Genomic DNA, 24,919 nt, shown 5'->3' with positions numbered 1-24,919 from the left:
TCGACTCTGCCAGATTACGTCCGAATTGGGAGGGTTCGACTTCCTGTGCGGTTGTTTATACCAAGGGTGATGAACTGCACCAAGTGCAAACAATTAGGCCACACCGCCGCCTTCTGCGGCAACAAGCCACGATGCGATCAGTGCGGCGAAAAGCATGCGGAGGGTGCTTGTGGTGCTCCTCCTAAATGTGTTTATTGTTTGGCACCTCCGCATCCTCTCGCAGATTGCCCGAAGTATAAACAGCAAGGAAAAAAACTTGAACGGTCTCTGAAGGCGCGCTCTCAGCGTTCCTTTGCGGAGATCTTGAAGACTTTCAATCCTCCTCCCAAAATCACTCCGGAAAAAGAAAACAATAATCCGTTCAATCTTCTCCCAGTTGACGAGGACGACACTGACTCAGAGGGCAATGACGGAAGTCCTTTTGTTTTCAAAGGTCCTTCAAGGAAGCGATCCAAGAATGACTCGCAGAAAACTAAAAAAACTGACTCCCAAGCCCACTTGGATAAATCAAGAGGTCACGGAAATAAACCGAAACCCAATCCACCTGGTTTTAAGCCTGTCGATTATGACAAAGAATTTCCGGGGCTTCCGGGAACATCTAAAACCCCAGATGTCCCAGTTTTGCAACCAGAACAGCAGAACGCCATGTTCACGCTTTCTGGAATTGTGGACAGCATTCTCGATCTGTTCAACATCACTGACCCTCTTCGGAGCATCATTAACATGATGCTTCCAATCGTGAAACCTTTTCTGAAGCAATTTGCTTCCAAGTGGCCCCTCCTTGCTTCATTCGTATCCTTCGATGGATAATTTTCCAAAAAATGATACGGTATCTCTCCTTCAATGGAATTGTAGAAGCATTTTACCAAAACTAGACATATTCAAATTTTTACTGCATAACATACACTGTGATGCGTTTGCTCTCTGCGAAACATGGCTCTCTCCAGATGTTAACCTTTCTCTTCACGACTACAACATTATCCGTCTCGATCGTGCAGATTCGTACGGTGGGGTGCTCCTAGGGGTCAACAAACAACACTCATTCTACAGAATCGACCTTCCTCCAGTGTCAGGTATTGAAATTGTCGCATGTCAGGTGAATATTAGAGGTAAAACCTTCAGTATTACCTCGTTATACATCCCTCCGAGAACGGCTGTTTCTCGGCGAGCGCTATCTGACATCTGCTCAGTGCTACCTGAGCCGCGGTTGATCTTAGGGGATTTTAATTCCCACGGTACAGGCTGGGGAGAGCTGTACGATGACAACCGCTCAACCATCATCTATGACCTATGCGACGATTTCAATATGACCATTCTAAACACCGGTGAAGTAACTCGAATAGCCAAACCTCCAGCAAGAGAGAGCAGACTATACTTGTCACTCTGTTCGAACTCACTATCATTGGATTGCATGTGGGAGGTAATCCAAGACCCCTATGGTAGTGATCATTTGCCCATCAAAATTTCGATTTCCAACGGTTCATCTTCACAGTGTCCAATCAACATCGCGTACGATCTCACGAGAAACATCAATTGGGAAGAATACGCGAACGCGGTCCGTGACGGTTCAGAATCGGTCGACGTTCTCTCTCCGTTGGATGAGTACTCCTTCCTATCGCGGCTCATAGTGGATTGCGCGCTTCAAGCACAAACGAAGCCTGTTCCTGGCACTACCATTCGCAAACGTCCTCCCACTGTGTGGTGGGACCAGGAATGCACCGACGTGAATAAAGAGAAGTCTACCGCGTTTAAACAGTTTCGTAAATACGGTTCCCGCGAATACTTTGAGCGGTATATGGAGCTAGAGGAAAAGTTTAAGAGCTTGGTCAGGGCCAAAAAACGCGGTTACTGGCGTCGGTTCGTCGAAGGGCTATCGCGAGAGACTTCCATGCAAACGCTCTGGAATGTCGGCAGGAGAATGCGTAACGCGGCATCGTCGGTCAACGAGGGCAAGGAGTACTCTAACAAGTGGATTTTCGACTTCGCGCGTAAGGTTTGTCCCGATTCGGTTCCGGTCCGATGCAACACTCGCGATCCGCCGCTGGAAAACGATGACATGGACTCCCCGTTTTCGATGGTAGAATTCTCAATTGCTCTTCTTTCATGCAATAACTCAGCTCCGGGAATTGATCGAATCAAGTTCAACCTGCTCAAGAACCTCCCAGAAGTCACAAAGAGGCGATTGTTGAACTTGTTCAATCGATTCCTTGAGCTCAACGTTGTTCCGGATGATTGGAGACAAGTGAGAGTTATCGCCATCCAGAAGCCCGGTAAACCCGCTTCGGCATAATTCGTACCGTCCCATCGCGATGCTGTCGTGTATTCGGAAGCTGTTAGAAAAAATGATTCTTCTTCGTCTGGACAAGTGGGTCGAGGTGAATGGCTTACTCTCAGATACGCAATTTGGATTCCGTAGGGGCAAAGGGACGAACGACTGCCTTGCGTTGCTTTCAACTGAAATCCAATTAGCCTATGCTGAAAAGCAGCAGATGGGTTCAGTTTTCTTGGACATTAAAGGGGCGTTTGATTCTATTTGCATCGACATCCTTTCGGAAAAACTCCATGCGAGTGGGCTTTCTCCGATTATCAACAATTTCCTGTTTAATTTGTTGTCCGAGAAACGAAAGAGCTTCTCTCATGGCAACACGGAAATTGCACGAATCAGCTACATGGGTCTTCCACAAGGCTCATGTTTAAGTCCCCTCCTGTACAACTTCTATGTCAAAGACATTGATGAATGTCTGGCCGAAAAGTGCACGCTAAGGCAGCTTGCAGATGACGGCGTGGTTTCCATGGTTGGACCAACAGCACCGGACCTGCAAGGACCATTGCAAGATACCTTGGATAATTTGTCTACTTGGGCAATGAATCTGGGTATCGAATTCTCTCCGGAGAAAACAGAGATGGTTGTTTTTTCTAGGAAGCTTTATCCAGCACAGTTTCAGCTTCAACTTATGGGTAGAACAATCACTCACAGCATGTCGTTTAAGTATTTAGGTGTCTGGTTCGATTCCAAGTGCACTTGGGGAAAACACATAGCGTATCTGAGGCAGAGATGCCAACAGCGAATCAATTTCCTTCGTTCCATTACCGGCACTTCATGGGGAGCCCATCCGGAAGATCTGATAAGACTCTACAAGACCACCATTCTCTCGATTTTGGAGTACAGTAGCTTTTGCTTTCAATCGGCGGCGGGGACGCACATATTGAAGCTCCAAAGGATTCAATATCGTTGCATTCGAATCGCGCTAGGTTGTATGCAATCGACGCATACCATGAGTCTTGAAGTTCTTGCGGGCGTCCTCCCCTTAACAAATCGTTTTGCGGATTTATCGTTCCGGTTCCTCATCCGCTGTGAAGTCATGAACCCGCTGGTGATCGAAAACTTTGAGAAGCTGCTAGAGCGGAATCCTCAAACACGATTCATGAGCTTGTACTACGAGTACATGACTCTGGACATCGGCCCCTCCTCGTTCAACCCCAATCGCGCTGTCTCCCATCATTTCAGTGGTTCTTCCGTGAGATTCGATCTCACAATGAGGCAGGAAATTCAAGGAATTCCAGAGCCTCACCGTGCCCTGATTGTCCCAACTATTTTTGCGAACAAATACCGCCACGTCCCCACCGAGAAGAGATTTTTCACAGATGGGTCGGTGATAAATGCGTCCACTGGTTTTGGAGTATTCCACGATCTTCATAGCGCCTCATACAAGCTTCAAAAGCCGTGTTCGGTATACGTTGCTGAACTAGCAGCTATATCGTACACGTTAGAGCGTATTGCCTCACTTCCACCTGACCATTATTTCATTTTTACGGATAGTCTAAGCTCCCTGGAGGCTATGCGTTCAATGAGGCCGATGAAGCACTCGGCGTATTTCCTCCAGGAAATACGATCGTCATTGAGTGCTTTATCAAACAGCTCACATGTCATCACCTTGGTATGGGTCCCTTCTCATTGCTCTATCCCGGGCAATGAGAAAGCGGACTCGCTGGCCAAGGTGGGCGCTATGGAAGGCGATATTTACGAGCGACAAATCGCCTACCACGAATTTTTCACGATCTCTCGTCAGCAAGTCCTCGCCAACTGGCAACAAAAGTGGAATGATGGTGATCTGGGAAGATGGCTACATTCTATTGTCCCACAGGTGTCGATCAAACCCTGGTTCAAAGGGTTGGATATGAGTCGTGATTTTATTCGTGTAATGTCCAGGCTCATGTCCAATCACTGTTCGTTAAACGCCCACCTCTTCCGTATTACGCTCGCCGACAGCAACTTATGTACCTGTGGAAACGGTTATCACGACATCGAGCATGTTGTTTGGTCCTGCTCCTTGCATTGTGAGGCGAGATCCGTTCTGTGTGATTCCCTTAGGGTCCGAGGAAAACAACCCTTTAAGCCAATTAGAGACGTCTTGGCTTGCCGTGATATCGACTTTATGAAGCTTATTTACGACTTTCTTAAAGCTGTTGATGTATGTGTTTAGTGTTTTGTGTTTTAGTCATCCTTTACGTTTAAGTTTTAAATTAGTTCAAAATGCTTTCCCTTGTCCTCCCTCCAAATGATCAATAAATGTAATCCCTAATCTCGAGTAAACCGCGAGTAATCGGCCCCCGTTCTACTAACATTAGTTGTAAGAAAATTATATTCACACACAATAATGTAAAAAATATTCGGCTCCGCAAAGCTAACGCATTTGAGCCTTGACAAATAAATGGATTATTAAAAAAAAAAAAAATACATATACAAAAGGGAAGGGAAGGTCCAACAGAGCAACCGATTGAAGCGATTTGGATAGGGAGAGTGGGATTGCCAACTTCCTGTTGCTAACATTTCGTGGATAGAGAGCGGGCTCTTCTCCACACTCATGGGGCATCCTTCAGTTCGAGGGCTTGTTCCATTGCGAATTATATGATCTTGGGGTCCGTTTTTGACCCTTCATACAGCGCCAAGCTGAATATGATTTGTCAGTGGGACTTGATCAAGCCGTCCAGATTTGATTGCCCATTGCTATGTGCAGGCGCCTTGCTACATGAGTGGTATTCTCAATCATCATCATCATCAGAATTCTTTTCGCATTATTCTCAGAATTCCTGTAAGATGATTCGCCGAACTTGATTTCCTTGGAATCCATCTCGATATCTGGTTGGAATTATAAAAAAAAAACTTATCACCATCTTCAACCAGAGGTTGCACAGACTGAAAGCTTAAAACTACACAACGGAATGTGTTTTGATATTTTTATTTTCTTGACTTAGACTTACAAATAAAAGTATCTGTAGAACAATTGTTGTTCAGCATGAAAAGGTCTGTCTTTTACTAATTTTAGTTTTTGAAATAATTAGAAATTATCGATGAAATGTCGAAATAGTTGATAATAATTTCAAATTTATCTTAGTTGTCTTTCCCTTTGAGTTCGCATTGAATTGGTCCATGAATCATTCTCATTCATACAATCGCTATCAAAACTGGTACAAACATGAAGAAAATGTGGAAAACCAGAAATTAAAGAAGGTCAAGCATGGATGATTCCCACACTGAAACATGTCCAATGTTAATCTTGATTGATTTTTGAATAGGTCCTATGTCCATGGTAGTCATTTGAAGTGCCCATGTTTTAGGAACCCTGGAAGGAATTGAAAACGATACAAATGCAATCAATCTTAGGGCCTATTTTTTTTCAAGATAATATCAAGCGGCGCCGGTGGTGTAGTGGTAAGCGTGATTACCTCTCACCCCAGCAGGCCTGGGTTCAGTTCCAGTTGGCGCCATCGGGATGTTCTGAGGCATAACATCTCTGATCATGCCTTCCTGTAAGCGTAAAGTACACCGTTCGAAAAATTCATGTAAATTTCTGCGAAATATAGCGCACATAAAATTAACGCTAGATTTGGCATAAATTTACGCGATATTTCGAGTAAATTTTAACGCAATATCGCATAAATTAGCAATATTGTATGAAAGCTTGTAAACGATTTCGTTGTTTATGCCAAGTATAGCTCAAAGTTAAACGAAGGGAGATTCTACGCGATAGTTAATATTCAGAATTTTTTTCTGTGTAAAGCCGTTGGTCCCGGTTCATGAGTTGATGTGTCGATAGGTAGGGTCCAGGTGTGAGAGCTGCCTCCCTGGCGTCGGTAGCATTGGTGCTCAGCACGGAAAACAAGATCGACAGAAAATAAATCAAGGAAAAAAAAAAGAAGAGGAAAATATCAAAAACGAGATTGGCCTATGTAACAAAGGTTCTATACACCTGCCCGGTGGATCAGTATGGGTTTTCTACTTAGAAATCGACAGGGGAAGGTATTTACCCCTATTTGGCTTTGGTCATCTTGTGTCAGTTCATAATCATGATTCGAGAATACCTCGTGTTTTCAAACAATAACTAAATATGTTTGAACATTGAAGAAACTTTTTGGAAAACAATGTGAAAGCATTTTGTACTACAAACTTTAAGTGATATTGAGCTATAATACTTGAAAGTCATCAAAGCATTTTCCATTTTGCTTTTGTCTTTGTTGCGTGTCCAAAAGATGTACCTGTAAAGAGAGAAAAAGGTAGACAAATTAGTTTATTTAAAGGGTGATACGGTCAAAATTTGGTCAATATCAACTTGACGTATTTCTTTCAATTTTGCATTTAAAAAACCTTAACACCCCTCATTTTGAAGGTGTGTGTGTGTAGAATGTTGCTCCTATTTTGATTTTGGAATTCACTCTTCAGTTGTCAAAATGCCGTCCAAGCAAGAAGAGCAGCGTATCAAAATTTTGCTCGCGCATCGCGAAAATCCGAGCTACTCGCACGCAAAGTTGGCAAAATCGCTAAAAGTTGCCAAATCAACCGTTACAAATGTAATTAAAGTGTTTGGGGAACGTTTGTCGACAGCCAGCAAGTCTGGATCGGGGGGAAATCGAAAACCGGAAGCCGCTGAGACGACAAAGAGAGTTGCCGGTAGTTTCAAGCGAAACCCTAACCTCTCTCTCCGAGATGCCGCAAATAAGCTGGGTGTATCGTCTACAACCGTGCATCGAGCCAAAAAACGAGCCGGACTATCGACTTACAAGAAGGAAGTGACTCCAAATCGCGATGATAAACAAAATACGACGGCCAAAGCGCGATCCCGGAGGCTGTACACGACGATGCTGACGAAGTTTGACTGCGTGGTAATGGACGACGAAACCTACGTCAAAGCCGACTACAAGCAGCTTCCGGGACAGGAGTTTTATACGGCAAAAGGAAGGAGAAAGGTAGCAGATGTTTTCAAGCACATGAAACTGTCAAAGTTCGCAAAGAAATATCTGGTTTGGCAAGCCATCTGTACCTGTGGCTTGAAAAGCAGCATTTTCATAGCTTCCGGGACTGTCAACCAAGAAATTTACGTGAAAGAGTGTTTGAATAAACGTCTGCTGCCTTTCCTGAAGAAACACGGTTGTTCCGTACTGTTTTGGCCGGATTTGGCATCTTGCCATTACGGTAAAAAGGCCATGGAGTGGTACGCCGCCAACAACGTGCAGGTGGTTCCCAAGGACAAGAACCCTCCCAACACGCCAGAGGTCCGCCCAATTGAGAAATACTGGGCTATTGTCAAGCGGAACCTAAAGAAGACCAAAAAAACTGCTAAGGGCGAGCAGCAGTTCAAGGCAAACTGGCTTTCTGCGGCGAAGAAGGTGGACAAGGTGGCTGTACAAAATCTGATGGCAGGGGTCAAGCGTAAGGCCCGGCAATTCGGATTTGGAAAAGCGGAAGCCTAACTGAATATTTTTCCTGAATTTTATACTAATTGAACTTGAAAAAGAAATTTAATTTGATTTTTTAAATAAACGATTTCACCGATTTACACGCGTTTTCCCTTGACCAAATTTTGACCGTATCACCCTTTATAACAAAAAAATCTACTATATGGATACCATAAGAGTAAATACTCTTGGAAAACAACAAACATTGAGGGACCTTTTCTGAACTTAATTGGTGGACATTTAGAGATTTCCGCTGAATCTGGTTCTAATGATCCTGACAACACAGAATCATTTCGGTTTGGGCGAAGATGTTCCCATTTGTGATGAATTCTGTCCCGGAAATATTGATCATTTGAACGAGGCCTTTCTAATGGCGGGTATTGTCGTTAAAACTTTACTCACTAGTAGACACTAGGGAAAAAATATTGTTTTCACTGCTTTCTATTGATTCTTACCATATGGAAAGTTCTGGTCATAGGCAAAACTGTTGAGATGTTGATTGAATCGTTTTTGATAGAGGATAGTTTAGTTCGAAAATATATCACTAGGCGTCACTAATGAGAAACATATTCTACTGCCTCATTTCAAATGATGCTGACCACATAGAAAGTTCCCGTCATCGGTAAAGTTGTAACTTTAAGATGGCGTGTAGTTTATTTCAAAACTGTTGATCCTGACCAAAAAATCAAACATATCTTTGTAATTTGTCAATGCCAGACGGCAGAAGAGTCAAATAGTAATGGGTGATCAATAACCACGAGCTGCGCTGGAAAGCGCCTCAGAGCGTTTGCAAAGCGCCTCAGAGCGTTTGCAAAGCAGAAAATTTCTCCTGGATGACACGCACACTAGAGCGCGATTCGAGATCTCCAGTTGGAGATCATGAACTCGCAAAGGTTGAAAGTTGCCCCCCTCATGCGACATGCGTTCCTTCACTGCCATTTCGTCAGCATAATGAAAGCTAATTGCTCGGGGTTATGATGCAATGCATAAATCATGGATTATTTTGACTTAAATTTGATGAAATCCACACCAAATAAATCCAAATTTACTGCCTCCATGGCGCCTAAACGCAAAAGAAAAGGGCAATCTTTTGATCTCCCTTCTGATTAAATTTATTTGAGTAATGAATGAATGATCTATCATCCAGGCAAAATTCCATTAAACATGCCAAATTGCCCCTATTGTGGTATCCATTCCGATTTCCATGCTCTTCTCACGGAACTTTTGAACTTAGTTAAAATCAAGTTTTCTCTTCGCTGTATGCAGTGCGTCTTCTCCAGTATCTTACTGAAAAGCAATACGCATTTTTTCCTTGGTTTTTGAAAACTCTGCTCAGTAGTGAATTCCTGGATAACATCAAAGATGAATTGACTAAATTACTTGGAGTTAAGCCTGTCCAAGTAATCAAAATGAAAATGAAACCCCGTCCTGGCGTTTCACGCAACGGGATTTCCAATGATTTTTATTTAGTTCACTTCACGTCTAGTGAACTAAACAAACTTAAGGCCTCACAAAAAGCTAGCTTTATGCTTCATGTCGAAGTGAAATGGGAACACTTCAGGAAGACTGGAGGGAATGTATAAAACCTCACTGTCCTGTGAAGGAAGATCCTAAGAAATTTAAATGTTCAAATTGTGGTGCAAACCACAAATCTCATTTTTCGGCAAGATGATTTACGCCGTCTAATGCCATTCGCCTGCTTTTCTATTGGTGACTGATTGACTGACTACACTGAACAAAATCCATTTGAAAAACACTGTATTGCAGGTTTAAATTAAATACCTTTACCAATAGATTTTTGCAGAACACAAGTTCATTACATTTTACTATACTGAATTCATAGTAGATTTAACGGTAATAAGCGTGATTATATTGAAAATAAGTGTTTTTTTGCAAAATAGCATTCCTAAGTATGGTCCTTGTTTCAGTGTACGGTTTAAATAGTGCTGCAAAATGTATTGATTTTTCACATTATGGCGGAATAATTTTTGAATAGGTCCTTTGTCGATTTGTCGGTCAAAAAATCAATTAACTTGATTCGGGTTAGATATTATCACAACGTGACCTTTGCCTTGATTTTTCAAGCGGATTTGTTGACTTCTTAATTTATTTACCTTTCCGTACGTACCATAATATTTAAATTGTTGAGATATTGTTAAAAATATAACATTGTTTCTTGACCCAAACATGGCCTACGGATTCTAAACTCGGCCTGACGCATTGAAACGCCATTGAATTCACTTCGGCCAATCGGATGTGTTTTTGAGAATAATGGGTGCAAACATTCATATCATGCGTTCTTACTGACTTTGTTCGATAGCTTTTGAACTCATGTATCGTACCAAACGCATAATTGGCTCGTTAACGCCGAAATCATGGATTTATTTTACGTTTTCCGCTCGATAGGCCCAAAATGGGCGATTAGACCAAAGTAGTTATCTACCCTACTTTATCAGCACACACTATGTTTTCATTTGTGAAGTCTAGACCAGTGGTCCAGAATGGGAATTTAGCAGGAAAGTTGAATTTAGTGCCTGAGATTGAAACGTTAAGAAAAAAGTGTCTTTTACAAAGTTGTTTCATACAGTTAAGTCCTCATTTTGGTGTCAATTAATATTAGGATGGAGCTTATAATCATTGAAATCTAATATTTTACTTTTTATGTGCAGAGTATATATTCTTCGGCAAACTTTTTTTTTTATCTTTTGAATTGACCATTTTAGACCATGTTTCCTGAATTGACTTAGAGTATCTATAAAACAGTTATCTTGCTCTTTTTTTATTTTAAAATTCTCAGCAGAGTTGCCTTCAGATAACTTTTAGAACTTTTGAACCCGCAAATTTTGCGATGCAGAACTTGTCGAACCATTAAATATATGTCCAATTCAATAGGTTCAATGCATTGCGGCTACACTACCCAAGTAGATGACCCTTCTTACCCCGTGACCCATCTTGCCCCAAAAGAAGCTATTGTTCCATACGATATTGTTATAACGACATAGCCGAAGAAACCAACTAACAATTTTCGCATTGTAAACGCATTGCTCATTTCATTTATACAGCTTAAAGCTGTATTCAAATGTTATACGATATGCGGGAAACTTTACTCAATCTCTTTACAAGCAAATCTGGCGAACTTAGTCAGCTACTTATGGCTGTTGTGACGGTTGGGACAAGCTCTTATTGTATATCTATTAACGCTTCTATACAGTTGTTTTCCTGCTATTTAGTTGTGTGTGAACTTGAAAGGCACTTACTCAACCTTTACCCGATTATCCAATAATCACTGCACAGTTTTCTCTTGATGCCAGGTTAAATATTGTTTACGTTTTTTTTTTTGTTAGAGGAATGTATCATGTTCATTTTCTGCTAATCAAATTAATCGAAATGAGTTATTACTACCAAATTATTCACGCTGTACTGGAACCTGGAATCGAACTCCAGACGACCGCATTGACGAACCTTGATACTACCAACTTCGCTACGCCAACACTTTAAACTGACGTAAACAAATTTACATGCTTTTCTGCAACAAGATTGCTGAGTAGAGGCTTTATGATAGTGCATATGAATCACTTATCTCGACTAGTTAATTCAGCTTTGTAAAGAAGCAGAGTAAAAACTGTAAAACTACACACGTTTAAAAATAAACCTATTTGACTGTAAAATAGCTTCCAAAGCAGCGCTAACACAGTTTATTAGTTGAGTACAGGTTGTATAGTTAGTGAAAAAGCAATATGGATGTTTATGTTATTATTGTGTAGTTGATGGCTTAAGTAATATATTTGATTTATTAGCTTTGTTTTGAAGCAAAAAAATTGAAATTTGATTAATATTTGCATAGAAGTGACATTACCGTTTATTGGGTGATGTTATTCAGTGCGTTTGACAAATTGAATAATGGTTGTGAAAAAGTTGAGTTAACGCTCTCCAGAACTATTTTGCAAGATTCTGCTTGTAGCTGTATCTGCAGCTTTGTTTCAGCTACTTTACAGCACAACGCTGGAAAGGTTAGCTTATAATGCTGAAAATGTTAGTTTGGTTACCTTCTTCTTCAAACGCAGCTGGAGCAAATTCGTCAACAGCTTCAAACCCGGCTCCAAATACTTCAACGGTACAATCTTCTTCTGAATATGATCAGATTTTCCTTCCTCTCGCTGACCAGTTCATCAAATTCAACAGCCACGACCACATTGACCTCAGCCAGCTGCAGTACCTCAAAGCACTCCTTGAGAATCTTCGTAGCGACCACGTACTCGGCAGCCATTCCCGACACCCTGGGAGTATTGTGGTACACATTATCCAACGTCAGAAGATTGTCGTAGTCGAAGATACTGTTGAAGTGGAAGTCCTTCGTGCACTTTTCCAAGTTCTTTTCGTCGTTATCCTGTTTAAGGTAGCTATTGATTGCATAGTAAATATTGGTGAACGGACAGTAACCCCTTTGGTTGGGTTTATCAAAAAACTTTTCCAACAGTTTTAAGATATTAATCTGGGCGTAGAGTCGCGTAAAGAAGTTCTGCGCCATCGTCCACGGCAGCAGAAAGTTAATATGCTGCACATCGAGGTAGTTGGTTTTGCAACAGCGCAACCACAGAATTACGAACACGGATTGCACGTCGGACACCTTCACTCTGTTATTCCTGAGGGAGTTGATGATGGCAAGGGTGTCGATGGAGGAGTCGGCCAGGATCAGTTCGATGAGGTTGTTGATGTTGGGCTGGTTCGTTTCGTACAGGACGATTTCCAGCAGTGAGTATGGCTTGGTGCCAGTCAGTTTGAATACCACGCAAAGCACTTCGGAGTTTGTGTCGATGGGTTTGCGAATCAGCGTAGTAGCGTTCTTTGGATTTCGTCTTCTTCTGAAACTTTTCAATGAGCATTCACTTCAGTTTCAGCAGGAAGAGGGTGGCATCCGGGTGGTTGGTTTTGGCTAGTCGTTAGAGAAACAAACCGCCCTAGATTCTGACACGGGCGTCGGATTGCAGTTGGGTTGGTGTGTTGAAAAGGGAACTGCAATTATGACATTAGCTGTGAGAATGACACTGTAGACGTACTGAACGAATTAATTACGTGCCATAGAATTTACTCGCTACGCAAGCTTCATCTTCAATTTTTTGAAAAGTTTACATTCCAGTCCTAAATTGCAAATCTGGTGAAAGAAATAATCCAACACCTCTGCTCTCGCTTCTGCCCGTCTCCGAAAAGTAAACCGCTTAGCAGTTTAGAAGTGTCCTCTGAAATTCGATGTGGCGCTTCCATCTCAACGTGCTGGAAAGTTCACCGGATTACCTGCATCCTGACCTTGCGCACTCATCGATGAACCTAGTTCAAAATCAACTCCTGGATGATTATACTACAGCGGGACTCATCCAGCTCAACTCTGTCTGTAACTCCAACCATCGCTTGCTTGATCTCTGTTTTGTTAGCCAAAATCTCAATCACGATAATACTGTTTCTGACGCTCCAACCCCTCTTGTTAAGGAATGCCGCCATCATCCGCCTCTTCAATTGTTCATAAAGGAATGTGTTCCTTATGAATTCATCCCTGTCACCGAAGCCACTCGTTATACATTCAGAAAAACTGACTTCTCGAAAATGAATCTATTTTAATCCTCTATCGGTTGGGAGAACATGTTGCATGATTTGAGCGTCGAAACAACAGTTGAAGTCTTCACTTTCGTCGTTGCTTACGCCATAGATCAGTTCACCCCCAAAATAGTGTGTAAACATCCTGTGTACCCACCCTGGTCCAACAACCTTCTTAAGCGCCTGAAGTCGGTTAAAAGATCGGCTCTTAAAAAAACTGTCCAAGAATCGTAACTCCTACATACGGTCGTATTACCTCGCCTGCAACAGTAGATACCAACGGCTAAACAAGAAACTGTTTCATACTTATCTGCGTCGAATTCAACGTAATTTAAAAGACAATCCTAAGAAGTTCTGGTCATATATCGACGAACAGCGGAAGGAAATAGGACTACCTTCAACCATGAAGCTCGGCCATAAAGAAGCTTCTTCTCTTCCGGCCATAACTGACCTTTTCAAAGGACAATTCTCAGCAGTATTTACTGATGAATCATTTGACCTACATCTGGTGACTGATGTTGCAGCTAATGTACCTCCCCGCTCTGCCATTGGTCCTCATTCACGGATATCACATAATACTATTGAATCAGCTTGCGCTCGGTTGAAATGCTCACCAAACCCCGGTCTGGACGGCATACCATCTATCATCTTGAAGAAGTGTAGTGCTGCTCTCTCGCATCCTCTAGCTATTATTTTCAACCGCTCGCTCTCATCCGAATCTTTTCCTAAAACATGGAAGATATCATTCGTTTTTCCCGTGTACAAAAAAGGCGATAAACGAGAGGTTTCAAACTACAGAAGAATCGCTGCACTATGTGATACGTCTAAACTATTTGAGCTGATTGTCCTCGACTTCCTCAAGCATCATTGTCTTAACTACGTTTCCACGACACAACATGGGTTCATGCCGAAGAGATCCACCTGCACCAATCTGGTTCCATGCACGTCCTTAATCATCAAGACTATAGAAGCTCACAAGCAGGTCGATGCCATTTATACTGATTTTTCAGCTGCTTTCGATAAAATCAATCATGAAATCTTAATCGCAAAGCTTGAACGCCTTAGTTTCTCTGGTTCGTTGCTAGATTGGCTAAACTCTTATCTGGTTGGTCGTTCAATGTCGGTCAAAATTGGTAATACTATATCAAAACCATTCCATGTCACATCTGGTGTCCCACAGGGCAGTCATATTGGACCATTCTTATTCTTGCTGTACCTGAATGACGTCAACCTAGTGCTCAAATATTTTAAGCTCTCGTATGATGATGACTTCAAACTCTATTATGTAATAACCTGTGAAGAAGATGCACATTTCCTTCAGAAAGAACTCAACCTTTTTCCAAATGGTGCGCAACTAATCGTATGAGCTTGAATGCCAACAAATGCTCAGTAATTTCCTTTGGACGTAAACGTTCTGTCATTTCATTTGATTACACCATTGCCGGAATATCTCTAAAGAGAGAATCTACTGTTAAGGATTTAGGTGTTCTCTTAGATTCGAAACTTACTTTTAAAGATCATGTAGGATATATAATCTCCAAAGCTTATAAATGCCTGGGCTTTATTTTTCGTGCTGCAAAAGAATTCTCGGATATTCACTGTTTGAAGACCCTGTATTGTTCTTTAGTTCGCTCCACATTGGAGTATGCAGTTGTGGTCTGGGCTCCTTACTATCAGAACAGCGTACAGCAAGTAGAAGCTATCCAACATAAGTTTATTCGCTTTGCTCTTCGATGTTTGCCTTGGAATGATCCATATAATCTCCCTAGATATGAAGATCGTTGTAAATTAATTGACCTTGACCTTCTGGAAGTTCGTAGGAATGTAACTAAGGCTTGTTTCATATCTGATGTTGTTCAATCTCACATTGATTTTCCTACAGTGTTACGTGAGTTGAATTTTGATATTCGTCGTCGTACTCTCCGTTCTCATCAATTCATGCGTATATCGACATTCCGTACTAATTATGGCTTTAATGAGCCTTTCCAAAGTAACATTGCAAGCTTTATAGAGGTTTTATAGCGTTCTACAAGTCTAAATCATGGTCTACAGAACCCTCATAAAACCAAAATTGTTACTTGGGTTTAGTAGTATGTGTCGTGTGTTCAACCGTTGTTACCATGTCTTCGGCTTTCATCTGTCACGTTCCATTAATAAAAAGAGGTTCCGTCAAGTGCTCAGTTAGTCAATTATAGGTAGTAGTAAGAAAAAGAATTAGGTCGTATTTTGTTTAGTCTTAAGTTAATAATGTATCATTTGGAATGTACTGTTCTGTTGATGCGAAAAGATGAGGAGGTTTTATGACCATTTGAGAAAAAAAGCTTTTATAAGCACCACTCAAATGGGCTTTTCCCTGCTCCCAATAAAGAAAGAAAAAGGTGGGTGCAATTGACCGTGTACGGAACCGTGGGCTGCTTTGGCAGCCTATCACCATGGAGCATCTCAACGACTTCGAATTGGCTGATGATGTTGCTCCACTAGTACAACGGCGCTCTGATATGCAGAGTAAGCTCAATGACCTAGCCGAACGCTCCTCTGCGACGGGTCTCACCATCAACGTCAACAAGACCAAATCGTAGGATGTCAACACGGGCAACCCTTCCAACTTTACGGTAGCGGGGCAAGCAGTGGAGAAGAACGAAATTTTCCAACATCTTGGCGGCCAAATAGCGTCGGACGGCGGGACCAAGAGCGACATAAGTGCACGAATCAAGAAGGCTAGGGCTATCTTTGCGAGATTACGAAACGTATGGAGATCAAACCAAATAAGTCAACGCACCGAAATCCGAATTTTTCAACTCGAACGTGGAATCTGTGTTGTTATACGCCAGCGAGACGTGGTGTGCGCCGAGCTCCATATTCGATGTCATCAGAAGTCGATAGCAACAGAAATTCGAGAGCGAAAGTGGAGGTGGGTCGGCCACACACTTCGACGGGGCGGAAACGAAATCTGCAAGCAAGCGCTGGATTGGAATCCGGCAGGACATTGCAGCAGAGGCACACCGCAGCAGAGGCATGGCGACGGAGCCTCAACAAGGAAATAAAGCAAGTCGATAGGAATCTGACCTGGGCCCAGCCCCCAGGATGGAAGTCTTTCACGTTGACCCTTTGCACCTCCGGTGGTGTACAGGTACTTAAGTAAGTAAATGTTTTATTTGTTTTAGTCAAAGATAGTTCCTATGATTCTGGCAATTGGAAAAAAAAATCATCGGGCTTCAAATTTTCGAAACTTTAGTGAAAACCTATAATTCTGGCATGACACTAACGTTCATTAAAGATAAAGGTAAACCGTAAAAATACCAATAAACTTCAACCTAATCAACTCACTTTGCTAATTAATTCGTTCCAATCTAGTCAATTCAGATTCCGCGAAAATTCCATACCAATGCTAATTTCAACAATCGAAAAAGCAAGCGAATGCAACCCACTTTTACGCAACATTTGCATCCAAACGCTCCGCACACATCAACAGTTGTATAAACACCACCTCGTTCCAACCGCGTAACTCTATTTTACCGAGTAACGGAGCGCTCGCATTGAATAATGTTCACGAGGTTGGCATAGCTTAGCTAGCAGACCACACATGGAAAACACTAACCTCGCTTCTGAAAAAGGCCTCAAAACGGTAGCCCAGTGAGCGAAAACAATTGACTGCTGCCTTTCGGCAGTCAGTGCTACAAGTATGAGCATTTTCCGGAGCGCCGCATTGCTGACATTGAAAATTTTAATAACCAACATATTGTGCCAGAGTGCGTTGCTGTCACGGTAGCACTATGCAAAACTATTTTCCAGCCCTCCAAGCATTAGCAACGATGTAAGGCCGTGTGTAATATGCATCAGACGGCGTAACAAATGCATGTGACTAATTACCATCGTGGCGCCCGTGTGCGGAGAACTATGTAGAGGAGTTACCTACCGTTCGTATTCGTTTCAGGGTTCACATTACGATTGCGTTCGGAGGAAGTTCAAGGAAAGTCAAGCAAAAGTGAGGTTCTATTTAAAGGTCCTGAAATTTCCACATGTTGGAGAAGAAATATCTATTTCAACACGAAAACCCTTTCATTCCCCTCGCTTTTCCCATTACACGGCACATCTCCGTTTCAATTTGTTGGTTTTACACGCACGCAATCATACGTAGAGCGGCACGCATATATTGTTCTGCCTGACGGAAACATCTTCGCTGGAAAAATAAACTTTTCCGACGTGAACCATAAGAAACAATTGCCTAGAAGTGAACCAAAAACAACAAACACGATAATGAAAATTAAAAGCCAGCCGACTTGGTTCGATGTTTCTGGTGGTACACAACCCGAGATGCCAAGTGACGCATGTTTCGTTTTCGACTGGAGGAATGAACACTTCCCCCATCTCCGCCCCCGTTGGGCATCATTCTCGGAAATCATCCGGATGGTGGTGGACGAGGAGCGCGCCGGGGGGAAATTCTTTAATTTAATTTTCCGATCCCGTGGCACTGTTTACGTTTCGTCACCACGATGAGATGAAAACCAGTCATCGTTGTCGTCGTCGTCGTCGTCGTCGTGGCAGCCGCTGCCACTAGATAGATGGGTCTACTTTTTCCCGCGACCGAAGATGAAACATGCGGGAAATTGGAGCGGAAAAAAGGGCGCATTCGGGAATTTCCTCGAAACTGTCACGGCGAGTACGGTCGGCGTCGTCGTCGTCGTCGTCGGTGGAGTGGAGATAATTAATGAATCTAAAAATAAATTTCTCGAAGATCGGTAGCAAGTAGGAGTGAGTGGTGCGTAGAAGGAAAAGAGTCACAGCTGGAAATGACTGAAGTAGACTTTTATAGACTTCCAGTTTTTTTTTTAGCCTGGTTAGCCTGGATTACAATGCTGATGCTTTTTCGGGAGATGTGGTTTGACGGAAGACACGTGTATGACAGAATTTGGGGCGGAATTTTGAAATAATTATGGTGAAATATGGTTTCCCATCGGTATGAGAGTTTTGGCGAAGAAATGACGGGCTGAATGGTTCAGTGCACCAAATGTCTGCTCAGTGAGCGGAAGGTCATGAGTATAATTCCGTTGTTACGTTGATGATTTAACAATAACGTTTTCCATATACACAATTCGAAAAATTAGTGTAAATTTCTGTTCAGGATGTTGCACATAAATGGAGTATGACATAGAGGAAATGGCTCTAATATTGGTCTATGGATCTAAGATTGGGCCCATCGCTAAAAATCTGCTATTTATCAATTTATTTTAGATGAACGCGTCATTGGAACGGTACTCATGGATATTTTTGGTCGCTTTTGAAAATTTAGTCGATTGATGAATTTATGTATGGGCCCAAATTAGGGGCATTTAGGCCGACACTACATCCATTTCCCTTAGCATATATGTTTATGTAGTAAAACGCGTAAAGCTCGGAGACATTTTATGAAAACTTGCAAATATCATTAAAAACAGCATACTATACAAGTTAACGTGACTTAATGTTTACATCACAATTAAAATTCAGAACTTTTCGTTGTGTATGGCTTCCCGTCATACCTACTCAATGCGCTGGATTACTGAGGTGAAGCAATTGGTTATGTTGTGTGAGTGAAACCACTGTACGATACAAGTGATTAGTGATGTCACTAATTGCGTTTACATTGATTTTTTGGTTTCCAAATACAACAATATAGCACAATCTGCTTCACCTCTTTCTGTACCTCATTAATACTTACTAACAAATTTGCTTCCTTTCTATGCCATTTACTAGGGCCATGAATTAAACCTAGCAGGAAATAATTAAAAACGAACTAAAGGCCTTAAGGCCTTTGAAAAGCTAGCCTTATACTCTATGTCCGAGTGAAGTGGGAAAACTTCAGGAAGACTGGAGGAGATTTCCAAAACCTCACCCAGTGCCGTAAGTGCCAGAGATGAGGTCACGAAAAAAAAACTACATGCCAGCTAAATGCATGAATTGTGGTGATTCCCCCCACGCAATGGATGACTGTCTTGTGAAGGAAGATCCTAAGAAATTTAAATGTTCAAATTGTGGTGAAAACCACAAATCCAATTTTTGGGAATGTAAGGCTCGCAAAGCGATCCTACAATCTCGTTCTAAGCGACAGGTAGGAAACACTCCACGTTCCTTACCAGGTACAAATTCCTCTGCTGTTAACAACGATCGACGAGGGACAAATTCTACATTAGTACCCGTTCTTCATCTATACCTGCAATCAACAATGTTCAGCGAGTAAACGGAGCTACCATTGCTGCTATTGCAGTTGGTAGAAATCATATTTCTTGCCAATATAATTCTAACGGAAATTTTGACTTAGGAGGCATTAATGCTCCTAAAATGGAATGTTTACAGCAATCATTAACAGGGAATCAAGAAAATGCTATCTTCCGATGCTTACCGACGATAAAAATACTAGTTAACGGAATCATGATCAGTGTACAGTAAGATCATGGATTATCATTTGTGTTACACATCATGATCAGCAACAAAAACGATAATCTACTGATATGATAACAATCACTTTGTAACGTATCTCAAAATCTAGGAACTTGCTGACTTCGGAAAAGTTGTTCTAGAGGTCAAATACCCTACAATACGGATATTTTTGGAATCGGGATGAGACATATATTTTGAAAATTAATATAGGTCGCCATTTTGAAATCCGTCATCTCGGCCGTTGGTTTCGGAAAAAAAAATGTCAAATACCCTACAATATGGGGGTTTCTGGAACTGAAATAATGTGTAGATGTTGAAAATCGATGTCAACCGCCATTTTGGAATAAATTTGGCGGCCTTTGGTTTTAAATAGAACTGACAAATACACTAGTCAACATGGCGGTCGACATCAATTTTAGACATCCACACGTCATCCCGGTTTCAAAAATGCCCACATTGTAGGGAAAAGTTGTTTCTTAAATCAATAGCCGCCATCTTGGATTCCCAAATAGCGGCAGATATTAATTTTCTACATCTGCATGCTATCCCTGTTCCAAAAATACCCACATTGCAGGGTAATCTTGCATTTCCAAATGGTGGCGGACATCAATTTTCGACAGGTTTTTCTTAAATCGATGGCCACCATCTTGGATTTCATAATGGCGGCAAACATCGATTTTCGATCTCTATACGTCATCCTCATTGCAAAAATTCACACATATAGGGTATTTGGTTAGCCTTGTCTTAAATTGGGAATTTTCAGTGACGAGAGCTGATGATGATGATCTGAGATTATCGCTATTTCATATGATCATGATCTGTTACACAAATGATAATCGCATTATCGTTTTCAGAACTGTCCATTGTGATTTATGGAGTTGTACTTATCATGAGTGTAACCAAAATGAGAATGCCATTATTTCAAAATGGCGTCAGACATTGATTTCCGGTCCCTACACGTCACTCCGATTCCAAAAATGCCCATATTGCGGGGGTATTTGGCAGAATTTACAAGTTCTTCTGTAACCGGAAGTCGCCATTTTTGATTTCAAAATGGTATCAGACATTGATTTTCGGTGCCTACACGTCACTCCGATTCCAAAAATACCCATATTGTGTGGTATATGACAGAATTTTGAAATTTTTCTGTAACCGGAAGTCACCATCTTAGATTTCAAAATGGCGTCAGGCATTGATTTCCGGTCCCTACACGTAACTCTGATTCCAAAAATACCCATATTGTGGGGTATTTGGCAGAATGTTCAAGTTTTCCTGAAACCGGAAGCCGCCATCTTGGATTTTAAAATGGCGTCAGACATCGATTTCCGGTCCCTACACGTCACTCCGATTCCAAAAATACTCATATTGTTGGGTATTTGGCAGAATTTCCATGTTTTTATGTTCCCGGAAGTTGCATCTAGGATTTCAAAATGGCGTCAGACATTGATTTCCGGTCCCTAAACGTCATTCCGATTCCAAAAATACCCATATTGTGGGGGTATTTGGCAGAATTTCCAAGTTTTTCTGTAACCGGAAGTCGCCATCTTGGATTTCAAAATGTCGTCAGACATTGATTTTCGGTGCCTACACGTCACTCCGATTCCAATAATACCCATATTGTGGGGTATTTGGCAGAATTTCCATGTTTTTATGTTCCCGGAAGTTGCATCTAGGATTTCAAAATGGCGTCAGACATTGATTTCCGGTCCCTAAACGTCACTCCGATTCCAAAAATACCCATATTGTGGGGGTATTTGGCAGAATTTCCAAGTTTTTCTGTAACCGGAAGCCGCCATCTTGGATTTCAAAATGTCGTCAGACATTGATTTCCGGTCCCTACACGTCACTCCGATTCCAAAAATACCCAGAGGGACGTAAATTGAATACTGCGTAAAAAAAGACTTCGTGAACGGAGGTTTCAGTGTATGTTTAAAATGAAGTGCATGTTTGATGCTATTCAAACAATTGTTAAATTTGCGAACAATATTGTCATTACTCTGAAATTCAGTCATGGATTTTGAATCATTAAATATTTTGAATTGGATTGCTCGACCTCGCAAAGATAATGAAGACGAGCTATTTAGTTTTTGAAGACTTCATGACGTGCATATTGCCGTTAGAGCTGAAACGTTTCTTAAATTTGACCATATGGTTCAAAGGGACGCAAATTGTTTCATTTATAAAACCAAAGATTATGAAACTTTGGGAGTTTCTGTCGAAACAAAATTTGGACAACTTATGTTTATAGCTGCCTATTTTCCATTCCAATGCGTGGGCCAGCATAAGAATTTGCTCAAGGGTGACGTACAGAAACTTACCCGTCATAGGTCTAAATTCTTCATTATTGGTGATTTTCATCTGAAATATCCATCATGCAATAATGCTCAAAGCAAGTCCAATGCTAATATTCTGTTTCATGATTGTGTTTCAGGTTATTACACTATTCAATATCCAAACAGCCCAACATGCTTTTCTTCAGCAAGAAATCCCTCAACTATTGATTTGGTCTTAACTGATTCATGTCAACTTTGTAGCCAATTGGTTACCCATGCTGACTTCGGTTCTGATCACCTTCCAGTAACTTTTGAAATATCTCAAGAAATAATTTCTAATCCCAACAGCTCTACTTTCAATTACCATAGGGCTGATTGGGAGCAATATCGAACATTTATGGAATATAGCTTTGATCCAGACATACTTTTGCAAACCAAAGATGAAATTAATTATGCTCTTGAATCTCTGACTACTTCTATAGTTGAAGCAAGAGCTGCTTCAGTACCAAAATGCGAGGTTAAATTGGATTGAATTATAATAGACAACGATCTTCAACTCTTGATCCGTCTTAAAAATGTCCGTAGGAGGCAATATCAAAGAACACACATAGTTAACCTCTAGTGACAAAGTTGGTAGATAACACATAAAGCTTCGCTATGAAAGATGTTACAGCAGTTTTCGTTGTTTCAGTCTTGAGATACAAATATTATAAGAAACATAAAATTAACTTGAAGCACCTCTTAATCATCACTGATTTAGCTGAAAATTTGCACAGAAGTTCAAATTAACATGACAAAAAGTAATCACGGTTGACCCGGTGCATCTCAAATATTTCTACATGGATCCATAATCACTAAATTCACCCTACAATCCTGCCACACACTTTTAGATATATGGTCTTACCAAGAGTATTACTGGAACACGTACCCTAAATTCAGTTGAAAACAAGAAATAGCCAAACTCAAAATTTTACCTCTTCGTGAAACTGCTCTGAAAAATTACTTGCTAATTTTCTTGTTCAATACAAAAACACCCGTCGCGCTCAGAAAAAAATCACCAAAGCCTCGCTTAGCTTAGCCGGTGAAGGCACAGCTACAAAGCAAAACCATGCTTGAAGTCGCTGGGTTCGATTTTTGGTTCGGTCTAGGAATTTTTCGGGTTGGGGAATCTCTCGACTTCCCTGGACATAGAGTATGATTGAGTTGAGTTGAATTGAGAGCACGCAATAAGCTAATATGCGATGAGCAATAAGCTTGAAATGCGAAGAAGAAGAAGAATAATCCGACCAGAACCAGAAGCCAGCCAATTTAATGAATACCAACTTTTGAAACCGCTTATAAAAACAAACTAGAGCGACTCTATACACGCATCGGCACCGCTCACACTGTCTACGTTGTAACCAGGACTGGCTCAAGTTGAGCAACACAACTTTTGAGACTATCGTATAGAAACACCTTCGCTATCCTATCTATTCGTAAACATTGGAACGTGTGAATAATTAGACCAATGAAACAGAATCGGCAAACTCTAGTACTCTCAAGTAGATAATGAGTAACTACTCATTCGACTACTCTCAAAAGAAAACACAAACAACCCTGGCAAGATCTACACCTATCAATGCAATGGTGGCAGAAAAGAAATAGAAAGTGAATTTTCAAACCAGCTCACCGCTTCGATTCTGGCAAATCTCACTTTATGTGGGATGATACAGGAGCTAATTGTTGACAGATTCACTGAGGTTGCAATCCAGAAGGAAGTAGGTAATACTTTCAAAACCGACTCGAAATCAGAGCGCTTATCCAATGATGTAGACGTTACGTTACGTTCCGTTTAGATATAGCTCAGTGTCTCGGAGAAACCTGATAAGACTACGTTCATTGCAACAATGTAAAGCAGGTCATCACTTGAAGGACGTTAGTCCGGTAAAAGTAAAGTAACATTGATGTTAGGGTGTATGATCGATCATCATGCTATTACCTAGACTGAGTCAATCCATGCTTCCGTCTTGGCGTGATTCTTGGGGCGATCGCAGGATTACAAATTGAATGATTACGGATTTGTTTTATTTCGATCGCATAAGCACGTTCTGCTCAAATCAATCGTTTCGACTTTGAGTGTCCCAAAGTCAAAAAACTAACCCACTTACCCAGTACCCCAGCCAACCGGGCATTGAACAGTCCACACACGCAACCACAACGGTACATAAGGCACGCACAATCCGATGGTCTCGTGCGCGGTCAATTTGGGGCCTGCCAACAAGCGCCGCCGCCGCTCGCGATCGCCCTGCATGTTTTTTTTTTTTGCCAAAGTCTCTCCATTTTACCTACCCTATTAGCGTTCACATTTTGCGATCATATAATGCTAAAAACATTCAAACGACCGTTGTCGTTTGTGGCCGGGTGCGCCGCCCGTTGAAAAGTGGGTTACAGAAAGTTAGAGCTTTTTAGACCTTTCTTTTCCTGTGCCCGGCGTGAGTCGTTGTGTGCCACTGACTGCTGCAGCGCTGTTGTTGTTATTTGATGCCTTGGTACCTACCTCCAGCCACGAGCAGCAGCAAATGGTGACGGTAGGCCCACCTCCGTGGTTTTTCACATATACTCACTAATAGAGGGCAATCAAGCGCGTGCCGCGTTTCTTTCCCAGGTTTGATCTGCGCTTTTTTCATGAACAGTATTTTAATTTATCGTGAAATTTAAAATTATATTTTAACATAGAAAATCCTAAGTTGATGAAAATGCTATATAGGTACGTTCGGTTTTGCACTTCAAAGTCGAGCGCCCTTTCACTTTCTCTGGCTGCCCACCACCAGCGAGTTCTTTATCTGTCGTGAACTAAGCTGGCTTTGTTGTCATTTTTTTGTCCCGTCTTCTTTAGCCTGTTTTGCGACCAGGCAGAGAGGGTGGGC

At 41.6% G+C, this 24,919-nt stretch overlaps 1 protein-coding gene and 1 pseudogene across 1 annotated transcript in view; both read right to left on the bottom strand.

Moving 5' to 3' along the window:
• The window catches only part of LOC135711669 (uncharacterized), a 506,190-nt gene that overhangs the window by 240,716 nt on the left and 240,555 nt on the right, over positions 1-24,919 (bottom strand). The gene's annotated exons all lie outside the window — the stretch shown is intronic.
• LOC135711603 (uncharacterized) lies at positions 11,751-12,617 on the bottom strand (annotated as a pseudogene).

This window comes from Ochlerotatus camptorhynchus, unplaced genomic scaffold (assembly GCF_037179485.1).
Source record: "Ochlerotatus camptorhynchus isolate MF236.1 unplaced genomic scaffold, CSIRO-AGI_Acam_v1.1 ptg000434l, whole genome shotgun sequence".
In the NCBI taxonomy this organism is placed as follows: Eukaryota; Metazoa; Arthropoda; class Insecta; order Diptera; family Culicidae; genus Ochlerotatus; species Ochlerotatus camptorhynchus.
The sequence above is the reverse complement of the archived record's forward strand: the minus strand, read 5'-3'. Positions and strand labels throughout refer to the sequence as shown.